A 23314-nucleotide genomic window follows, 5' to 3' on the forward strand; every position below is an offset into this window, starting at 1 on the left:
GAGACAGAGAGAAACAGAGAGAGAGAGAGAGAGAGACGACTTCCTTAATTTATGAAATATACTATGAGGAGATAAAAAACTGGCAGAACTTTCCTTACTTCTACAGCTTCCTGCTTGCTCTTCCTTTCTCCCCCACAGAGAGAACCACTATCATACATTTTATCTTAATTATTCCTATTTTCTTTGTTCTCCTTCCCTTACCAGCAATACATGCATTCTCAAGCAATCTATTGTTTGCTTTTAGCAAGTTTGGGGTTTTTGAAAGGAATCATACTGTGTGCATTATTCTGTAGCTTGAGGTTTTTATTCAACGTGTTTTATAGATTCTTTTCTACATGTGTCATATACACAAATTGCCCTAGAAATGAACAATTTAAAAATTGATTAGTAGTGGAATCATCCACTTCTAACTAAATGCACAATCCATTTTGCCAGGAAAATTACCTGAAGCAACAAAAGCCGAATTGTAGTGTGCTGAATAAAAGATTTGGCCAGAGCATGGGAAGCATGGGAGCTCAGCTTCTGGAAGCTTCATTCTTGTGAGTTGACGATCTCTATGAACACATTGCCCACATCCCTCGCCTATGCTATACACCAGCATTACAACTTCTCACAGCATCTGAATGGAAACTAGAGACTTCTGTTGCCTTCGTGGTGTAGAGGTGCACACCCACGTGTCACAGAGGTTTCTAGAGAAACAGAATGACTAGGACACATACAAATATGTTAAGAGAGTTTCATTGATTAAATCTATTCTTTATTTTCACACGTGTGCATTCTGATTACTTTCACTTCCCACTATCTCTTATCTCCTTCCTAGCCTAAGTCCATGTCTTATTAAATTTGGGATCCACTTGGTATTAACCAGGACTCTCTGTGTAAGACCCTGAGGTGGGAACTCCCCATTGGAGCCTTGTGGACTCGCCTCAGCACAGCAGCCTTGTTGCATTCCATCAAAGGCAATGACTGTTCCCAAAGTTCACCAGTAGTCATTAGTTGAGCTTGGTAGGAGTAGGAACCCATGAGCCTAAATCCCTCTTAGTTAGCATTTCTACTTATGTGGTGAAATAGTAGCAAAAGAAAACAGGTCTTATTTCACTTACACATCTAGGTAACAGTCCATCATTGAGGGAAGTAAGGGCAGCAGTTCAAGCCTGGCAGGGACTTGGAGGTAGGAGCTGATTCAGAGGCTGACTATGTGCACTGCTGTGTTCTTTAAGCCTGCACTGAATATTTGGTTTTGTCAGCTTCTATAATCACATGATACAATTCCTTATAATCAATTTCTTTGCCTGCACTAGGCTTGCATAAGACTGGGCTCGCCAATAGTCAATCATAGAATGGCGTCCTGTTCCATAGTTGTCTGCTGGGGTTGTGGTATTACTCGGGGACTCTTGTTCTATGTAGGCATTCAACAGAGATTAGCTCAGGCTGACCCATGTTATAGAAGATAATGCATGCTGATACTCATGGTTACTTGCAAGCTTGATGGCACCTATGAGATGGGCTTCTGGTGATTTCTCTGTGAGATTATCTTGATTATGCAATCAGCTTCTTCAAACTTCTCCTATGTTAACTTTAAACCATGAGTTAAAACCTTTTTTCATTAAGTCGTTTCATCACAGCAACAGAACAGTCACTCAGATATCTAAGTACCAAAAAAAATGCCACTTAATTTTCATATTATATTTCCTACAATGAACAGCACAAACTGACACAAATATAAGATGGTTAGACTTTTAAATGCTTCTTTGAAATCTTTCCTGACAAGGCAAGGCTCCACTTGCAATACCTTCTCTGAAGCCTGCTTCCTTTGTGTTTTCTGCAGATATATGGCAATACTCTCAACTCTTGCCTAGTGTGACACCTTAGTTTGTCTTCCTCTTCAGCAAAACTAAACATTTTCCAGAAAATAAGTCTCATTCAGTCATACAATCACACCATACATCACTCAGAATGGGCATAGAGAATGGGCTCGCAAAATGCAAACCAATGTCACAGTCATTTCAACATAGACATAGAGAGAAACAGAATAAAGGGAAGCCTTTTTAACAGGATACGGTAGAAGGCAGGAGTCTTTCTGAGCCTTTTCCTTCTGGCTTTAAGATCTTGACTCTAAGTATGTAGGATGTTTCACCCTGTGACTGTGAATAACAGGGTCAGCCTAGAGGGTTCTTCAAAGTACGTCTTTACACAAAGGGCAAAAGGATTTTCACACATGGCTGAAATCAAATCTTAGACAGCAGTCTGCTTTGTCTGCCAGGAAGCTTAGGCACAGCTCCAGGCCCCCTCATGTGCTCCATAGTGCTCTTCTCAGCCCAGCCAGCCCAATAATCAGTGTGGCAAAAATGTGGGATTTATTCTCATATGACTCTTTTTGTCAGATTGTGACTACCCACCCTTAACTAGGAACCATGTCATGGCTCTGGGAGCCTCCTCCAGCTTAAGGATGCTTGTATGCAGTTGCAGAAATTCTGCAGTGTTCTTGGACATTGAAAACATCATAAATGTTTTAATGTTTTTCAGAGGTAGTAGCCCTCTATTACCCTCTAGGACTTCTTCTACACCCCAAACACATTCCTCAAAATTCATGTTAGGATCACTGGGGCTTCTTTTTGAGCCTCAGGTGTAGAAGTCTGATCCTTGTAGGCCTTTCTTCCTTAGCTATGAGAACAATAAGAACAAAGACCTTTGGAATATGGAAGCATACATTTGTGCCAAGGAATTCTTTCCTTGTATGGATCACTGGCTGGACCACCCAGTGTTCTGAGGGACTAGACCACCAACCAAGGCCAACCAAGGAGTGTACATGGAGGGATCCATGGCTGCAGATACATATGTAATAGAGGCCTTGTCTGACATCAGTGGGAGGGGAGGTCCTTGGTCCTGTGGAGGTTTGATGGCACAGAGTCTGGGGATGCTGGAGTGGTGGGGCAGGAGTGGGTGGGTGAGGAAGGACCCTCATAAAGGCAAAGGAAAGGGAAGGAGGGCAAATGTGGGATGGAGGGGTTTGTGGAAGGGTAACTGGGAAGGGGAATATCATTTGAGATGTAAATGAATGGAATGACTAGTAAGAAAAAGAAAAAAAGAGTGGCTCACATTCCAATGTTCTTATACACTCAAGCTACAACAAGATCAGGTCTGCAGAAAAAGCAAGCAGACAGGATGAGTAGAGTTAGAACATGTTTGTTCTATGACTGTGAGGGCATGCTGAACAAGTGTGAAGGAAATGAAAGAGACTGGAATAAGGTTTTGGGAGACATTTATGAACTGTACAACAAAGGAGAATTATATACACTTTGATTAGGTCACTGGCAATATGCAGAAACTCTAGAACCAGTGTATGGTTGAATCAAAGATATCAATGAAAACTGTTAATATAAAAGAAAACTACAGAGGTTTTCTGATGTGGGGTCCTAGAGTTTTCCATTTCTACCAGCACTGGGACTGGGGCTATTTGTGATACATCACTGTGTGTACCTTTTCCTTGAGGTATATTTTATGTTACCTGGTGTGACAAAGATGCATCTTGGGATAGCTTAGGGCAGCCTTTCTCCAGCAACTAATGCCATGGTATACACCTTGTTTCTCCTTTTGGTAAAATCATGCTTCAGTCTGTATTTATCTTCTCTTTCTTTCCCTTCCTCTCAAACTTTTCCTTTTCTCATTGCCTCATATGCCAAGGAAATGCTCTAACACTGAGCTATAGTACCAACCCTTTAAACATCTATTCTCAGGGAGTCATGTAGTCCCTGCTGGCCTTCTGCTTACTTGTCTGTAGCTTTGAACTTGATCTTTGTGCTTGTTGGGGTTATAGGTCGCTACCAACACACTCAGCATTCTGTCTATTTTTTTAATCGGGTTCTTTGTTTTAGTAATATGAAAAGTTCTTTAAATATTGTAGATACAAATTTTCTATCTGATATGTACTTCATAAATACTGTCTCCCAATAAAGATCTTGAATATTTTATTCTTTGAATAATGTCTTTCAAAGAGTGAGAAATTTTCATTTTGATGAGATATCATTTTTTATGTATATTACTTTTATTGTGCCTAAAACTACTTCATCAAACCTTGTGGTTTCTGTTAAAATAAATTACCATTTTATATGCTCATCCGTGCTTCATTTTAAGCTAATTTTTATGTAAAATGCCAATTTTAGGTTAAGGTTTGACATTTTCCTTGTCATTAGTTTCTAGAAAATTGATTATGGTATGGGGAGAAGAGCATCTTTATTCTCTTATTTTTAATTTTCATTTCCTTTATATATTTGTCAAGTGCAGAGGGACTTAAACCTTGCATCTGTCAGTGTTTTTTTTTCTTTTTAGCTACAGTATTCACTTTTCTTTCCTTCTATAAGACAAGCTTAGCAAACAGCCCGTGGTGTTATCCTCTAATTCTATGAGACTCTGTTAGTTTACTTTTTCATTTACTTTCCTTTTATATTTATATTGGACAGTCTCTACAGATGACCTTCACTTACTCTTTCCTCTAGGGAGTCTAGGTAAAAGCTTCTCTTTCATTATATTTGGGGTCTAACATTTTTTTTCTTGATTCCTACTTACATCTCCATCCCCTGACTTTTCATTCTCCTTTGTTCTTTCTACTACCTCTATATCCTACCCCACCCCACCACATTCCACCTCACCACACCCACCCTACCATATCCCCCACACCCTGAAGTGTCTTTAGAAACATTAACTGCATGTAGCTTTCTTCTATTATGATAAAGCCTCCTTCTTGATGAACCTAAAAATCTTCTTAAAGGTATTATTGGGAGCTGTTCCTCTTGTTGGTGAGGACATAGTAGATTTCCTGTTCTTTAATCACAGACTTGTTTATAAGCAGAGTAAATGTGGTCCTCTACAAATGAGAACATTTAAATATTGTGTTACGTTTTCATACTTTTAAACAAACTTACTGAGGTCCACAAAAGCTTGTGGTGTACTGTGTACTGTGACTTGTCTTGGGTGGGAGTAAGGCAAGCATTATGCTTTTTCTTCTTCACAGTTTCCTTGTCTCTCAACTCTCCTTGAGCTAAGCATTTTTGTTTTGATTCTATATTTGTGTTTATAGATCACCTGCACTTACTCCTCCCTCTAGTGAGTCAGTTGATGACCCCAACTGGACTCAGTGGAACCACGCTCCTTCAAGCAGTCTGTCAGTGACAGAGAGGCCACTATGGAGAGCAGGACAATGTACACAGGACAAATGAGAATGAGAACAATGAAACAATCACAAAACATAAAACCCAAAATATCCCCAGAGAGCATGGTATGATTTAGCTTGACATTTGTATGCTTCTTCCTTTTATTTCTCTTTCATGAGAATATTTCATACCTCAAATATTCTCTTCAAGGTATTTGATATAGTGGACACTTTCTCCTTCTAACTCCCTCAAATGTTCTCTGCAAGGTGTTTAATAAATTGAACTTTCTGATTGTTGGGGTTCAGGAATCACCTCACAAACCACACAAACACTGATCTCAGTTAGATATGGATTGTTCATTGAATGCATACCCCCAAACTGACCAATAAAGGACACAACTCAGACTTGGGAACCAGAAGCTGTGATGGTCACTTGCTCTTAGGTCAGGCTTCTTATAGGAAAACCAAGTGCAAATGACAATAAAGCAGTATCACATTTTGGCTAAGTAGACAACGTAGAGTCAACTGACCTTTAAGATGATTGGTCCTAAGTGAGGTAAGTGAGAAGATGATTATGGGTTTTCCAGAATATTGGGATAACTGAGCATAAGTAATGCAACTATTGTGTTATGATCCACTGGGAGAATTTTTCCATGTCTTCAATGAATAATTACTTCCAAGAAGTAAAGTCTGAAAGCCTGAACTTAACTTCACCTCATTGTGGTTGTAAAAATATATAAATAAATAAAAAGTAATGGTGTCTTTTACCCCGCTAGGTCTGCACTGCGGTGTCCCAAGATATCTGCTAGATATCTTGGTGGAAACACATCCCAGCTGCACTTTCCTACACTCAAACCCCACATAAAAGAACACACAACACAATAATCTTAGATCCAATTGGTAAGATATATTTGCCCACTTAAACATACAAAGCCCAGTACCGTCCATCCCTTGAGAACATTAATAACAACCTGTAAATACACAGAGCAGAATCTTAACATCACCTGCCATGGCTTCTCCCCTCTCTCCGTCTCCTCTTCTCCCTCCTAGTCTCCTCCTCTTCCTTCAAACTTCTCTCCCGCCCATCCTTCCTTCTCCTCCAATGACAGGCCTCCTTCTATCCTGCACCTGCCTCACCTGTGACATCATCCTACACCTCATGAGCAAAATGGAGACCAAATGTAAAATGACTACAGTCATGTTAAAACCAACAGGCCATAACACTGATAGGCTTTGTGCTCATTAAAACTTGGAAAAATCTGAAATAGTCATGTATAACTTTTATTTCAAGAACAGTAATAAAAATCATAGGTAAGTTAGGCTTTTATATCTCCAACAAAGACATTGTTGAGATTTACAAAGATCTAGAGTCAATCAAACTTATATAGTTAACTAGGAGGTGAATTCATGCTCCTAATCACACAGATAAATAAACTGGGGGAGGATGTATCTTTGTTCATGTATAAAATACATTTTTTCTAGATGTATCATCTCTTTGTTTCTTTATTTTGAGAGACTAAGGAAATAATTTTTTGATTTTATGATATAAAGGAATAGTTATCCTTCAATGCTCTATAAATTTTTTCTACTGTCCTGAAGTAAAGAGCTAGCTCGGCATGCTACTGTCACCCTTCCGCTACCAGGGTTGCTGGGACTGTGGAGTGTTAGAGAGTAACTGACCTTCACAATCAACTTACATTTACTTCAACATTATAGTTCCTTCAGCAAACATATTGTCCTATACCACATCAACATTCCATTTGCCAGATAGTAACATAAGGTCAGCAGAGAACTATAAGAGGCCTGGTATAGAATATATAGAATACTTTTGATCTCATCAGGAAATTGCTGAAGACCTACAATCAATGGATTTCTTATTTATAATTAAACACATTCCTATTTCAGATCTCAAGACTTCTGTTTCTGTAATATAAATGGCAGGTGGATATTTTATCAGTACCTAAAAGAAAACATTTTTGGAAGATCAAGGGCCCAGAGTCAAAATGATATGATTTCAAGTTAGATTTTATAATTAAATTGTTAGATCTATGACCTGTCAATTTACTGTACTTTTCTGAACTCTAACTTTATAATTCATTAAATAAACATCAAGCATAAAATTACAATAAGAGTTAAATACAATAAATTTATAAAAACAACAAAAGCTATCATTTTTCATTTGAAATAAGATTGAGCATCTGTAAATCCAGAGAAAGCCCTCAGCTATTTGATATTCTTAGCATGATATATGAACATTTGGCATATATATGGTACACTCATCCTTTAATTGTACCATATGCTTTTTGGATACAGGCATGGACTTTGTATATACACATGTTGAAACTTCCTGATATAGTAAGCCTATTATTTATCTGCCTTGAAAGTCTTTCCAAACCCACATATCAGTAAGGACACCCACTCTTGACTAAAATGATTCATATAAGTATTGAATGAAGTCAACGAGAAAGTGTGTTCTACACTATCTCTTAACTAAGTTCTATAACTTCAGATCAAATATGACTCTAATATTTTTTATTTTCATCTATTCAAATCCAACTTACTTCTAAGGAGGGTATAATCTTTATAGAAAAACATAATTCTCTTTTTCAATGACAGGTAAGTGTTGCATACCAAATTTCATCCTAGGTTTTAGTTCCTGTACAAAAAAAGGACCCTCAAATATGTCCATGTTCTTGTCTTTGCTAAACTAAAACTAGTTTCTGAGACAGTCGAGATGGAGATGAAGGATCTTGATATCTTGATATAAGATTTCCTGGGCATCTCAGTGAGTGAAGAGAGAGAGAGAGAGAGAGAGAGAGAGAGAGAGAGAGAGAGAGAGAGAGAGAGAGAGAAATTAAGAGAGTATCAGGAACATGGGTATGAAATTTCTTTGGATTTTTCTTCTTCCATGGACCTCTGATATCTAGAATTTTAAGGTAACAAATCTGTTTTATTTGAAGACTGTATAACATGTTACAGTAACAACAGCAACAACAACAAAGATGCCTGTGTTGTAAAAGCTTCCTTCTACCATGATCTGATGTTGTCTGACAGAGTTCTCCATAGCCATTGGTAGTGATAGCTGCTGACAGAAAACCTGGATATCTACCAGTTCTTCGGTAGGTGCTTTAAACTCTTTTATTTGATATCCACAATAAACTAACACACTGTAACAGTAATCACATGTTTAAAATAAAAGAAACCTAAGGTTCAGTGAAAATCAAGGATCCCTTCTATTGCATGAAAATAGGAGGAAGAATTTTTACTTCTTTCCTGGATCTTCCTGATGCTCTGCATCTTGACTTTTGAGCAGAGCCCCTTGAAAATACTTTCTAGGTTGGAAGTTCTCAACCTGTGTGCTGTGATCTTTTTGTGGGTTGAAAGACCCTTTCACAGGGGTTGTCTAAGACAATATTCATATCATATATTTACATTCCTTTTTATAACTAGCAAAGTTGCAGTTATGGAGTAGTAACACAAATAATTTCATGTGTGAGTGTCACCGCAACATGAGGAACTGTATTAAAGGGTCACAAAATTAGGATGGTTGAGAACTACTTTCCTAGTGGCTTGTATCTTGAAGGCATTGGTATTATAAAGAAGCAGAATTTGAAGAAGTTGCCACATTAGTGAAAGAAAAGAAAAAAACAAAAAACAGAACATGATATAGGATTATTCACTTCATGTCATTTTCAAAAGTCGACAGTAATTGTGTTTGTCATTAGTGTGCCACTACAACTGCCCAAAAAATTTGCAAAGCAACGGAGTGACATTTAGTTGAGAAAAGTAGTAGAAATGTTAATTTTATATGCCTTAGATGCTTCTTTAACAATTATTATAATGTAAGGTATCATTAGCATCACTGAAATCCCATATTTTCACAGAATTTCTAAGAGCTTGAATTCACAAATGGTACATAGCCATGATAAAGGTAGCAATATTTGTGAATCCTAATTACCTAGCCTAGGAAATTAGTTCTTCTTTGGAATTAATGAAATACGGAATGCCCAATTAAGGAGAATATTAAGTTCACCTAATGAGCATCATCTGTGCATCCAATGGGTCCCCAGGTGAACACAGGTGATTTCACAGGATAGTTACAGATGTCAGACCAACTTGTGCAGCTGCCTCTGAGAAATCTTTGCCAGAGCTGGGCTGTGAAAGTTCAGTGAGCTGAACTTCTTCTGTCACCCTCAACCTGCAGAGAATTTCATGACCACAGGTACATGACAGGCAGTGGTTCTCAGACTGTTAATTCTGCATTTCAGCAGAATTTGGGTCTCTTTTCCTACAGGCATTTGTACCAGTTTGCTAAAGATGTTAAATAGCTGGCACTTTTCTCCAACTGGCAGGAGCTCCTTAATATTCCTAGCTCTTTTGGAAACAAATACTGCAAGCAAGCCATAGATAAGGACACAGATAGAAAACTGCTAAGCACTTAGAATGACTTCTATGAGAGGATTTTGTCACCAAAGTGAACACTATAAAAGAGATGGGACATAGACAACAGAGAAACAGATAAATTTGTTTTAAAATGAATAATTTTTTCTAATGAAACAGACAGCATAAATGGGTCAGAAATTAGTAGGCATAATAGAAAATCATTGGATTTCAAATGATACATGCTTAAAATAGCTTGAAACTAGAGATACCCATGGGGATGAAAAAAATCAGAGATGCCTGTGGATTATAGAGTCAGACAAATTAAATTGGAATCATGACTGTACATTAGTATGTGTGGGTACTTGCATACCATGATAAAAAAATCTGCATGGCATTGGTACAGAGACAGGCAGAATAGATTTGAAGATCCAGAAATGAACCCACACTTCTATGGTCAATTAATATTTGACAAAGGAGCTAAAACCATACAGTGGAAAAAAGACAGAATTTTCAACAAATGGTGCTGGTTCAACTGGCAGCCAGCATGTAGAAGAATGCAAATTAATCCATTCTTATTCCCTTATATAAAGCTCAAGTCCAAGTCGATCAAAGATCTCCACATAAAACCAGATACATTCGAACTAATAGAACAGAAAGTGGGGAAGAGCCTCAAACACATGGCCATAGGGAAAATTTTCCTCAACAGAATACCAATGGCTTATGCTCTAAGACCAAGAATCAACAAATGGGACCTCATAAAACTGCAAAGCTTCTGTAACACAAAGGACACTGTCAATAGGACAAAATGGCAACCAACAGATTGAGAAAAGATCTTTACCAATCCTACATTTGATAGAAGGCTAATATCTAATATATATAAAGAACTCAAGAAGTTAGACTCCAGAGAACCAAATAATCCTATTAAAAATGGGGTACAAAGAATTCTCAGCTAAGAAATATCAAATGGCTGAGAAGCAGTTAAATGTTCATCCTTAGTCATCAGGGAAATGCAAGTAAAAACAACCCTGAGATTCCACCTCACACCAGTCAGAATGGCTAAGATAAAAAAACTCAGGTGATAATAAATGCTGGTGAGGATGTAGAGAAATAGGAACACTTTTCCATTGTTGGTGGGATTGTAAGCTTGTACAACCACTGTGGAAGTCAGTATTATGGTTCCTCAGAAAATTGGACATAGTACTACCTAAGGACCCAACTATATCACTCCTGGACATGTACTCAAAAGATGCTCCAACATATAACAAAGACATATGTTCTACTATGTTAATAGTAGCCTTATTTATAATAGCCAGAAGCTGGAAAGAACCCAGATGCCCTTCAACAGGGGAATGGATACAGAAAATGTGGTACATCTACACAATGGAGTACTACTCAGCTATCAAAAACAATGATTTCATGAAATTCATAGGCAAATGGATGGAACTAGAAAACATCATCCTGAGTAATGTAACCCAGTCACAAAAGAACACACATGGTATGCATCTACTGATAAGTGGAAGCCCAAAAGCTTGGAATACTCAAGAAACAATTCACTGATGATATGAAGCTCCACAAGAAGGAAGGCCAAAATGTAGAAGCTTCAGACATTCTTAGAAGGGGAAACAAAAATACAAGAGGAAATATGGAGACAAAGTGTGGAACAGAGGCAGAAAGGCCATCCAGAAATTGCCCCACATGTGGTTGCATCCCATATTCAGCCACAATACCCAGACAATATTGCTGATGCCAAGAAGTGACAGGAGCCTGATATGCGTGTCTCCTGGGAGGCTCTGCCAGAGCCTTACTGTAAGAGATGAGGATGCTTTCAGCTGGCTGAGCATGGGGAGCCCAATGGAGGAGTAAGAGAAAGGACTGAAGGAGATGAAAGGATTTGCATTCCCATTGGAAGAACAATATTAACCAACCAGATACCCCAGCACTCCCAGAGACTAAACCACCAACCAACAAGTCCACATGGAGGGACCCAGGACTCCAGACACATATGTAGCAGAGGATGGCATTGTTTGGCATCATTAGGAAGAGAAGCCCTTGGTCTTGTGAAGGCTCATCTCTCCAGTGTAAGTTAATGCCAGGATGTTGAGGTTGGAGTGGGTATGTGGGAATGGGAGCATCTTCATGGAAACAGGGGGAGGGGGATGGGAAAGGAGGGAAAGGGGTTAACATTTGAAATGTAAATACTTAAAATATCCAACAGAAAAAGAAATGGAGAGTGTTCCATGTGTCGATGGGGATTGTGGGTTAGTGCCTGGAAATCAATTCTGAAATTATAATGGAACTTTGCGACAAGTATATGTTCAAATTGGAGACAAAATTGGTAGCACTTGTTTTTGGTTGGACAGTTCCCAGTGGGGGAGAAGGTTTACCAATCTGATCTAGATCTAACTTTCTGCTGCAGGTCATCTGTTCCTTTCACAGGTGATTATTAGAGGAGATTAATGAAAGGATACTCCCACTCGAAATAGAAGGTACATGACATATACGCACAGAGTGAATTCTTGATATGCTTCCTTGCTTCCTGCTGATTCCTTGTAATTATCATTATTATTTATTTCTGTGATGCAGTGTTCTCTTTCAACTATTCTAAAAATGCTCTAAGTATTCTTTTTTTTTTCTAAGTAAAATGTAGGTGTTATAGAAAATGGGCAAATAATAGGTATTAATAAAAGCATATGGCAATTCTTAGGTTTGACAATGAAGACAGGGATGTTAAATTAATAGGAATAGCACAGACCAAGCAAGCATATAGGTTTGGGGTTTAAAGGGTGAAATTCACATGCTTTCTCATTGATTTCCATAGGTTCCAAAGAAAACATGGAATCTGCATCCCTGTGAGTATTGGAGGAAGCTCCGCAGGTCATGTATCTCACAGTTGTGAGGTGTCCACTGAGGGATGGGAAATGTTCAGCACTATGAGTCATTGTTCAAGGATACTCAGCGCATGTCTTGATGGAGAAATCCAAGAGATGCCTGCAATACAAAAATATTTTGAAGTTCATTTCATAACTATTATCTAATTTGTTCTTCCAAACTCTGGTATGAGGTGCTTTTTAATATCTGTAAAAAAAAAAGTCTGATTGATTGGAAATTTGCATGCATTGCCCAACATAATGTAACTGCCTAGGGCTCAAGCCTTCAAAGAAAAGTCATGCCCTATTAAAACTGCAAACAAAACTGGAGATAGAGTTTACAATTACACAGAGATAAACATTAAGCACTGGAAAGATGCTAGAGGTGTTTGTGGAAAGGTAGTCAATGAATAAACTTCACAACAAATAGATCGTTTAGTTTACCAGAATTCCTATAAGTCATTTACTCAGTAAACATTAAATAATAATTATTTTAGGCACTGAATATACACGCGCGCGCCCACACACACACACACACACACACACACACACACACACACACACACACACACACTTGGATCAAAATGTAAACATACAGAACAGAAAATATGTGATGGTGCTGTGATGGCAGTGAACATGATACCTAGAATTTGAATTCAATACTAGCTAATTTTTCCCTTTGGATTCTCACTATTCCTTAATTTTACTACATGGGATGGAAAACGGCAGGATAAGGCAAATGTATTGTTTTTTATGGATTTATTTTTACTTATAATGTAGTCAAAAATTTGGTTTTACACTTTTGCAGTTTATTAGAAAATTTTGTAAAAATATCTTGGAAAGAATTTTAAATTTCATATGGAATCCAAAAATAAATACCTATAGATATTATGATAAGCCCTATCCTAGTTGGCTTTAACTGTTAACTCAACCTAATATGAGCTCATTTAAGAAAATAGTCTTGTTATTTTAAAAATAAAACCATGTGAATGTTATTTTTTGCACTTTTAAGTTCAAAGAATAACAACAAAATCCCCAACAATACAAAATATCCAGTCCTGCTATTCTTTGTGGGTGAGTAAATTTTCCTGCATGAAGACACAAAGGACAAAAGGGAGGAAAATAAACCCTAGAGATGAGTAGAATGACAGGTGGCTCAGTAATTATCAAGGAGAATCATGCTGGAGAATACACATGTATACTGTATAGATGCCACAGGCTTTGCAGGGGGACTCTGATCCATTCTTTCCATAAAAAAATGTGCATCTTCATGTTGGGTTATACAGTATATAGAGGTTGAGCAGGTCTGACAATCCCCAGGAAGAGCTCAGAGGTTTATCTCATGAAAGTCTTGATATAAAGTTACATTTACTGTAAAATTATGTGTGTAACTGAAAACGCCTACTTCCCAGTGGTCCTCTACTGCTTCTGAGTCTCATGGTCTCTTCATCTCCAATTCCTGTATTTTGCATTGAAAAGATAACATGAATGAAATATATGATACTGACCATTATTTTCTGTTTCTACTTGGCAGTGGCTACCCGTATCACCATACACTCTTCCTAGCACTGGTGTGAGTGGATATTGTTCTGTTATTTGATTAAATACATAGTAAAGAACCAGGAGCATTAAGAACCTGACATACAATACCATTCTATGAAATAACCAATCTAATCACTACACAAAATGAACCTCAGACTTATATCACATTTACTTCTAGTGAATGTGAAAAATTCAAAAGGGAAAAAAATTCAAAGCGGCAGGGGATATTTTAAATAAGATAAGAAATCATTCTAAACAAGCAATCAAAGTTTTAGTAACTTTCCAAAAAGAAGTCTATCCTAGTTTTTCTTTTCCAAAAGGATATCATGGTGAAAGAAGAAATTGGACCAATTGGAGAACATGGGGTTAGGGGTGAGGATGCTGAGAACAGGTATTACAAAGCTATGTAGACAGAAAGTTGCCTGGAATATGCTTACTTCAGGGGACACTGTCATCTGCCCTTCTATACAGTTTTCTAATGGATGTTTTTGGCCAGGACTCAGAAATGTCAGACAATTTGACAAAATGAGAGCCTTTGAGTCTCTGGAATTGGAGTAAATTTTCTCAAAGGTTACATTAGAAAGAGTAGTATGTGGTTATCACAAATGTCACAGCAGGCTTGCTAATTTTCACCAAAGTTGCTGAAAACTGGTAACTTGCCAGCAGTTAGCTACTTAGGAGAAGATGGGGAGAGATGAGTGTCCTCTCTGTACAGTCTTTCCTAACCCAGGAGTAAACATTTCTTTAGCTTCAACCTTCTGCAGTTTCCTCCTTTCACATACTAAATGACAATTTTATTGTACTGATGATCAAGGGACCACAATTCAGAAGCAGTCAAGGTATTCCTTGGTTGTTATTATAAGAAATTAATTCTTTCTTCTGGTGTCTAGAGTTCTATGGATTTTCCTGGCTTACACGTGCTTTTTTTTCTACGTGAAACTCTTGGAGGCAGTAAGCTCACATTATTAGGTGTGAAAGTAAGGTCTCCCAATAACCTCGTTTCAATATCCTGTTCACTGGAACATTTGGTTTCCAGGAGCCACCTTTCCTTAAATCATCCATCTTTCTTTCTCAGAGAATTGAAATTGCTCTTCTTCCTTTGAAAGACATGAAGCCTCAACTGTCTCCCAAATCATGGATGACTATTATCAGAATTCCTTCCATGAATTCTCACCACAGGTTTTTGTTCTTGCACTTGCATGGTGATGGAGATTTTTTGAAACCAAAAACAATGTAAATGTTCTTGTTCTTCACTCAATCTTACTTAACAGATCCAATATTTTGTTTTCTTTTTTTTTTTTTTTTCACTACTGAAACATTTCCCTGAGTCATCAGGAATATTGCACATTTATATTAACCAGACTACTTCTAAAGCTTCTTTCTGTAGCTTTAGCAAAAAAAAAGTTTCTCTTGAAGCAGTTTGCTGGGTTTCAGTTAAAGGACTGAAAAGTAGGGGTTTGGAACTTTTCCTCCACTGTCTTTTGTCATAATTAACTCCAGCTCTAGATTTAACACAAATCTACAGTAACTTGGCTAGAGGGAACCTCAACTGAGAAATAGTTCCAATCCAATTCGTCCTTTTTGGACATCTCCATGGAGCATTTTCTTGGGTAGTGATGGATAGGGGAGATCCCAGCCTGCTGCGGGTGGTGCCATTCACCCACTTTTCTCTCCAACCTTGAGCAAATGGGAAAAGTTTGTATAAGAAAGCTAAGTGAGGGGGTTGGGGATGTAGCTCAGTGGTAGAGCTTTGCCTAGCAAGCACCAAGCACAAGGCCCTGGGTTCGGGCCCCAGCTCCGGAAAGAGAGAGAGAGAGAGAGAGAGAGAGAGAGAGAGAGAGAGAGAGAGAGAAATAAAAAGAAAGCTAAGTGAGATTTAACCACTCCCTCTTTCCCTGCCTACAGCACAGTTAAGTTTCCTGAACTATATGGGTCAGCACCCCTTCTCCCACTAAGCTTCCCTGCTTCCTCTGTGCTGAGCCAAGCTGAGCCAAGCAGCATGGTTTATCACAGGGGATGTCCATTCTCCTACTTCCTTTCCTACACCTTCAATCAGACTCTTGAACCACACAGGTAGGCTCGTCTTCTTACACCCATCTTACCTGCTCTTTGAGCCATCTGGGCCAAGCAAAGTTGCCCTGAGCAGCCAAGGGAACCATCCAGTTTCCTGCCAACTCTCCACTTGTTTTTATTGGACCTGAGAATCCTGAACCATACAGAACTGCGGGACCAAAAACATACAAGGATACCCATTAGAGGCCTGACACACAAGGAGCATCATTGATCACTCCTTGTCCAAATACTTACTACAACAAGAATTATTCAATGACCCAAACCATCCAGATGGCTAAAGGCCCTCCAAAAAACACAATCAACAAAAGCCAGGGCAATGTGATACTTCCAAAGCACAGCTATGCCCTTACAATAAGCCTTGGCTATCCTCTAACAATGGAAACACAAGGAAATGGCCTTAAATCCAATCTTATAAAGATGCTAGAAGAAATAAATAAATCCCTTGAATAAATACTAGAAAATACTATCAAATGGATAGAGGTATTTATAGGGGAAACAAATCCCTTACAGACACATAGGAAAATATAATTAAATAGGTGCAGAAAATGAATAAAACTCTGAAAAACATGAAAGTGGAAATAGAAGCCAGAAATATAAAACAAAATGAGAACATCCTGGAGATGGAAAAATCTAGGAAGAGAACAGGAGCAGATGCAAGCGTCACCAACAGAGGACAGGAGATGGAAGAATCTCAGGTGGAGAAGATACGATACAGAACACCGATACATCAGTCAAAGATGTCGTTAAACATAAAAAAATCCTCATGCGAAACACCCAGGAAATCTGGGAAAAGACATAACCTAAGAATAATAGGAATAGAAGAAGATGAAGGGTATCAGCTCAAAGGTCCAGAAAATATTCTCAACAAAATCATGGAAAAAATTCCAACTTAATGGAAGAGATGCCTATAAGCATACAAGAAGCTTATAGAACACTATTTAGACTGGCCCGCAAGAGTAAATCCTTCCTGGTTAAATGTCTTGCAATCTATTAAAAAAAAAAAAGAACCACAGGTGTCAACTTAAACTACTATACCCAACAAAATTCTTAATCACCATAGATGGAGAAAACTAGATATTTCAAGACAAATATAAACTCAAACAATATCCACAAATGCAGCCATAGAGAAAATACTAGAAGGAAAACTCCAACCCTGGAAGGATAATTACATTCAAGAAAATACAGGAAATAAGTAATCACATATCAGCCTAAACAAGGAATGTGCACGTGCATGTGTATGCATGCATGCATGTGTATACACACACACACACACACACACACACACACACACAACCACCACCACTACCATGACCACCACCACCACCATCACCACTATTACAACCACCAATATCAAAATGACAGGAAGTAATGATCACTGGTCATTAATACCTCTCAACATTAATGGACTCAATTCATAAATAAAAAGGCATAGCCTAAATAAATGGATATAAAAATAGGATCCATCATTCTTCTGCATACAAGAAATACACCTCAGCAATAAGGGTAGATATTATCTCAGAGTAAAGGGCTAGAAATTATTTCTAAGCAAATGGACCCCCCCAAAAAAGACACAGTGGATTAGCCATTCTCCTATCTAATAAAATAAACTTTCAATCTAAATTAATCAAAAGAGACAGGGAAGGACACTTCATACTCATCAAACTAAAAATCTAGATATCTCAATTTTGAACATTATGATCCAAACACAAGAGCACCCACATTTGTCAAAGAAACATTGCTACTGCTTAAATTGCACATTGAACCCCATACATTAATACTCAGAGTCTTCAACACACAATTCTCACCAATTGGCAGGACATTCAGACAAAAACTAAACAGAGAGTAAATGAAGCTAACAGATTTTATGAATCAAATGGACTTGATGGACATCTACAGAATATTTTACCCAAACACAAAAGAATATACCTTCATCTCAGCACCCCATGGATCCTTCTCCAAGGTTGACCTTATACCCAGTCACAAAGCAAGCCTCAACAGACACAAGAAAATTGAAATAATGCCTTAAATCTTATCAGACAGCCATGGATCACAGCTGGACTTCAGCAATAACAGAAACACTGGAAAACCTACAAAATCATGGAAATTGAACAACTCGCTACTTAATGATCTCTGTGTCACTGCAAAAATAAAGAAATTAAAGAGTTTCTAGAATTGAATGAAAAGATACAACACACCTAAATCTATGGGATATAAGGAAAGCAGTGCTAAGAGGAACATTCAGAGCACTAAGAGCCTCCATAAAGAAATTAGAAGGCTCTTATATTAGCAATTTAAAAAGTACACTTGATCACTCCTTGGGCTTTTGGCTAAGATCAAGTGTAAAGGTACACTTGAAAGCTTTAGAAAAAATGAAGCAATCATACCAAAGAGGTGTAGATGACAGAAAATAATCAAAATTAGGGCTGGAATCAATCAGTTAGAAACAAAGAAAATAATACAAAGAATCAATGAAAGCAGGACCTGGTTCTTTGAACAGATTAACAAGATACACATTCCTTAGCCAAACTAACCAAAAGACTAAAATCAAATAATATCAAAATTGACAAAATCAGTAATGAAAAGGGAGACATAACAACTGATACTGAGGAAAGTCAATAAATCATTAAGTCTGTCTTAGTCAGGGTCTTACTGCTGTGAACAGACACCATGACCAATATAAGTTTTAAAATGGACAACATTTAATTGGGGCTGGCTTACAGATTCAGAGGTTCAGTCCATTATCATCAACATGGGAGCATGGCAGCATGGCAGCATCCAGGCCGGCATGGTGTAGGAGGAGCAAAGTTCTACATCCTCACCCAAAGGAAGTCAGGAACCGACTCAGCATCCCCAGGCAGCTAGAAGTGTCTCCAAGCCCAGCCCCACAGTGAAACACTTCCTCCCACAAGGTCACACCTTCTAATAATGCCTACTCCCTCTTGCCTCCCCTCCCTGGCATTCCCTTACACTGGGACATTGAGCCTTCATAGGACCATGGGCCTCTCCTCCCATTGATGGCCAACATGGCCATCCGCCTACTACATATGCAGCTGGAGCCATTAGGTCACTCCATGTGTACTCTTGGGATGGTGGTTTCGTCCCTGGGAACTCTGGAGTGTCTGGTTGCTTGCTATTGGTTGTTCTTCTTATGGGGTTGCAAACACCCTCAGCTAACTCAGTCCTTTCTCTAACTCCTCCACTGGGCACGCTGTTTTCAGTTCAATGGTTGGCTGTGAGCATCAGGTTCTGTAGTTTTCAGGTTCTGGCAGAGCCTCTCAGGAGACATGCGTGTCAGGCTCCTGTCAGCATGCACCTCTTGGCATCCTCAATAGTATCTGGGTTTGGTGACTGCATGTGGGATGGATTCTCATGTGTGGCAGTCTCTGGATGGTCTTTCCTTCAGTCTCTGCTCCACATTTTGTCTCCATATTTCTTCTTGTGAGCATTTTGTTCCCCGTTCTAAGAAGTACTGAGGCATCCATATGTTGGTCTTTCTTCTTGAGCTTTATGTGGTCTGTGAATTGTATTTTGAGTATTCCAAACGTCTGGGCTAATATCTACTCATCAGTCAGTGCATATCATGTATGTTCCTTTTGTGATTGGGTTACCTCACTCAGGATGATATTTTCTATTTTCATCCATTTTCCTAAAAATTTCATGGCATCATTATTTTTAAAAGCTGAGTAGTCGTCCATTGTGTAGATGTACCACTTTTTCTGTAACTATTCCTCTGTTGAAGGGCATCGGGGTTCTTTCCAGCTTCTGGCTATTAGAAATAAGGGTACAATGAACATAGTGGAGCATGTGTTCTTGTTATACAATGGAGCATTCCTTTAACATTTCAGGTATATGCCCGGGAGTGTTACAGCTGGGTCCTCAGGTAGTACTATATCAAATTTTCTGAGGAACTGCCAGACTGATTTCCAGAGTGGTTGCACCAGTTTGCAATCCCACAAACAATGGAGGAGTGTTCCTCTTTCTCCACATCCTCTCTAGCATCTGCTGCAATGCCTAAACATAGTAAAAGCAATATACAGCAAACCAATAGCCAACATCAAACTAAATGGAGAGAAACTTCAAGCAATCCCAGGAAAATCAGGGACAAGACAAGGCTGCCCACTCTCTCCCTACCTATTCAATATAGTACTCAAAGTCCTAGTCAGAGCAATTAGACAACAAAAGTAGGTCAAAGGGGTCCAAACTGGAAAGGAAGATGTCAAAATATCAGTATTTGCAGATGATATGGTAGTATACATAAGTGACCCCAAAAGTCCTACCAGAGAATTCCTACAGCTGATAAACAATTTCAGCAAAGTGACTGGATATAAAATTACCTCAAACAAATCAATACCCTTCCTCTACTCAAAGGATAAACAAGCTGAGAGAGAAATTAGGGAAATGATACCATTCACAATGGTCACAAATCATAAAATCTCAAAACATTTTTAAAAGTATGATACAAGATGATTAAATGCTGATGCAGGAGCCTCTGTTTCATGATGATTCATGTTCTTCTGTCGTCTGGGAAGTCCAAGTACTAGATAAATATTATGTCTTATTTTTAAATACAAAAGTGGGAAAATATGAACATTCTAGGTCAACAGTGATATACCTGGAATTTCCTTTATCTAAAATATTTTTTGAATTCAACTTAGCAATAATTTTTAAGAAAAGATTTATTTGTTTATTTATTTTATGTTTATGAGTATCCTCTCTGGATATATACTTTCATGCCAGAAGAGAATATCACATTTCCTTATAGACAGTTATAAACCACCATGTGGTTGCTGGGAATTGAACCTTGGTCCCCTTGAACAGCTAGTGCTCTAAACTGCTGAGGATCCCTCCAGTTAACAGTTACTTTTATGATTTCCATCCCCAATCAGAAGTGAGGGAAGTTAGCATAGTAACTCAAACAGGGCAGGAGCCTAGAGCCAAGAGCTGACGCGGAGTCCATGAAGGAGCATTGCTGTAAAAGACTGGGTTTAGAGAAAAGAGACCAAGCAAATAAGAACCAGAGATGGATTTAAGAGAAAGAAGGAGTTCCTGGTTGCTGCCGCTGCAGAGAGCCCCTGGGCAGCACCCCACGAGCGAACCTGAGCCTCGGGACCACAGGTAAGATCAAATTTTCTGCTGCAAGAAAGCTGCCTGGTGAGCTTGGGACACACGGAAGCAGAATTTCTCTAGGACCGGGCACGTTCTGTGTTTACCGGAAGTCCCACACCCGCGGATCCTGGCCCGCAGCAGCTCTCTGCTCCCAGACCCGGTGAGAGAGAGACCCAACCGCCTGGTCAGGTGGGCACTCCTGAGGCTGCAGAGCTGAAGAGACCACCAACACTGCTCACCCCTGCCCACATCCCTGGCCCAAGAGGAAACTGTATAAGGCCTCTGGGCTCCCGTGGGGGAGGGCCCAGGAGCTGCAGGACACCTGCCTGAGACACTGCCGGAACCTGAAAGAAACAGACCAGATAAACAGTTCTCTGCACCCAAATCCCGTGGGAGGGAGAGCTAAACCTTCAGAGAGGCAGACAAGCCTGGGAAACCAGAAGAGACTGCTCCCTGCACACACATCTCGGACGCCAGAGGAAAAAGCCAAAGACCATCTGGAACCCTGGTGCACTGAAGATCCCGGAAGGGGCTGCACAGGTCTTCCTGGTTGCTGCCGCTGCAGAGAGCCCCTGGGCAGCACCCCACGAGCGAACTTGAGCCTCGGGACCACAGGTAAGACCAAATTTTCTGCTGCAAGAAAGCTGCCTGGTGAACTCAAGACACAGGCCCACAAGAACAGCTGAATACCTGTAGAGAGGAAAAACTACACGCCCAAAAGCAGAACACTCTGTCCCCATAACTGACTAAAAGAGAGGAAAACAGGTCTACAGCACTCCTGACACACAGGCTTATAGGACAGTCTAGCCACTGTCAGAAATAGCAGAACAAAGTAACACTAGAGATAATCTGATGGCGAGAGGCAAGCGCAGGAACCCAAGCAACAGAAACCAAGACTACATGCCATCATCGGAGCCCAATTCTCCCACCAAAACAAACATGGAATATCCAAACACACCAGAAAAGCAAGATCTAGTTTCAAAATCATATTTGATCATGATGCTGGAGTACTTCAAGAAAGACATGAACACACTTAGGGAAACACAGGGAAACATTAATAAACAAGTAGAAGCCTACAGAGAGGAATCGCAAAAATCCCTGAAAGAATTCCAGGAAAACACAATCAAACAGTTGAAGGAATTAAAAATGGAAATAGAAGCAATCAAGAAAGAACACATGGAAACAACCCTGGATATAGAAAACCAAAAGAAGAGACAAGGAGCTGTAGATACAAGCTTCACCAACAGAATACAAGAGATGGAAGAGAGAATCTCAGGAGCAGAAGATTCCATAGAAATCATTGACTCAACTGTCAAAGATAATGTAAAGCGGAAAAAGCTACTGGTCCAAAACATACAGGAAATCCAGGACTCAATGAGAAGATCAAACCTAAGGATAATAGGTATAGAAGAGAGTGAAGACTCCCAGCTCAAAGGACCAGTAAATATCTTCAACAAAATCATAGAAGAAAACTTCCCTAACCTAAAAAAAGAGATACCCATAGACATACAAGAAGCCTACAGAACTCCAAATAGATTGGACCAGAAAAGAAACACCTCCCGTCACATAATTGTCAAAACACCAAACGCACAAAATAAAGAAAGAATATTAAAAGCAGTAAGGGAAAAAGGTCAAGTAAGATATAAAGGCAGACCTATCAGAATCACACCAGACTTCTCGCCAGAAACTATGAAGGCCAGAAGATCCTGGACTGATGTCATACAGACCCTAAGAGAACACAAATGCCAGCCCAGGTTGCTGTATCCAGCAAAACTCTCAATTAACATAGATGGAGAAACCAAGATATTCCATGACAAAACCAAATTTACACAATATCTTTCTACAAATCCAGCACTACAAAGGATAATAAATGGTAAAGCCCAACATAAGGAGGCAAGCTATACCCTAGAAGAAGCAAGAAACTAATCGTCTTGGCAACAAAACAAAGAGAATGAAAGCACACAAACATAACCTCACATCCAAATATGAATATAAAGGGAAGCAATAATCACTATTCCTTAATATCTCTCAATATCAATGGCCTCAACTCCCCAATAAAAAGACATAGATTAACAAACTGGATACGCAACGAGGACCCTGCATTCTGCTGCCTACAGGAAACACACCTCAGAGACAAAGACAGACACTACCTCAGAGTGAAAGGCTGGAAAACAACTTTCCAAGCAAATGGTCA

The 23314-nt window shown here is 39.1% G+C and overlaps 1 long non-coding RNA gene across 2 annotated transcripts; it reads left to right on the forward strand.

Moving 5' to 3' along the window:
* The first annotated feature begins 2766 nt into the window (after positions 1 to 2766).
* LOC120096539 (uncharacterized) lies at positions 2767 to 22494 on the forward strand. Of its 2 annotated transcripts, XR_005493051.2 has the most exons (5): positions 2767 to 2839; positions 5078 to 8268; positions 10123 to 11610; positions 11949 to 12018; positions 12351 to 22494. It is a non-coding gene; the product is annotated as an uncharacterized LOC120096539 (long non-coding RNA). The 2 variants fall into 2 exon arrangements; XR_005493050.2 differs by lacking the exons at positions 2767 to 2839; positions 11949 to 12018 and having other exon boundaries at positions 4049 to 8268.
* Positions 22495 to 23314: the final 820 nt, after the last annotated feature.

This window comes from Rattus norvegicus, chromosome 14, assembly GCF_036323735.1.
Source record: "Rattus norvegicus strain BN/NHsdMcwi chromosome 14, GRCr8, whole genome shotgun sequence".
In the NCBI taxonomy this organism is placed as follows: Eukaryota; Metazoa; Chordata; class Mammalia; order Rodentia; family Muridae; genus Rattus; species Rattus norvegicus.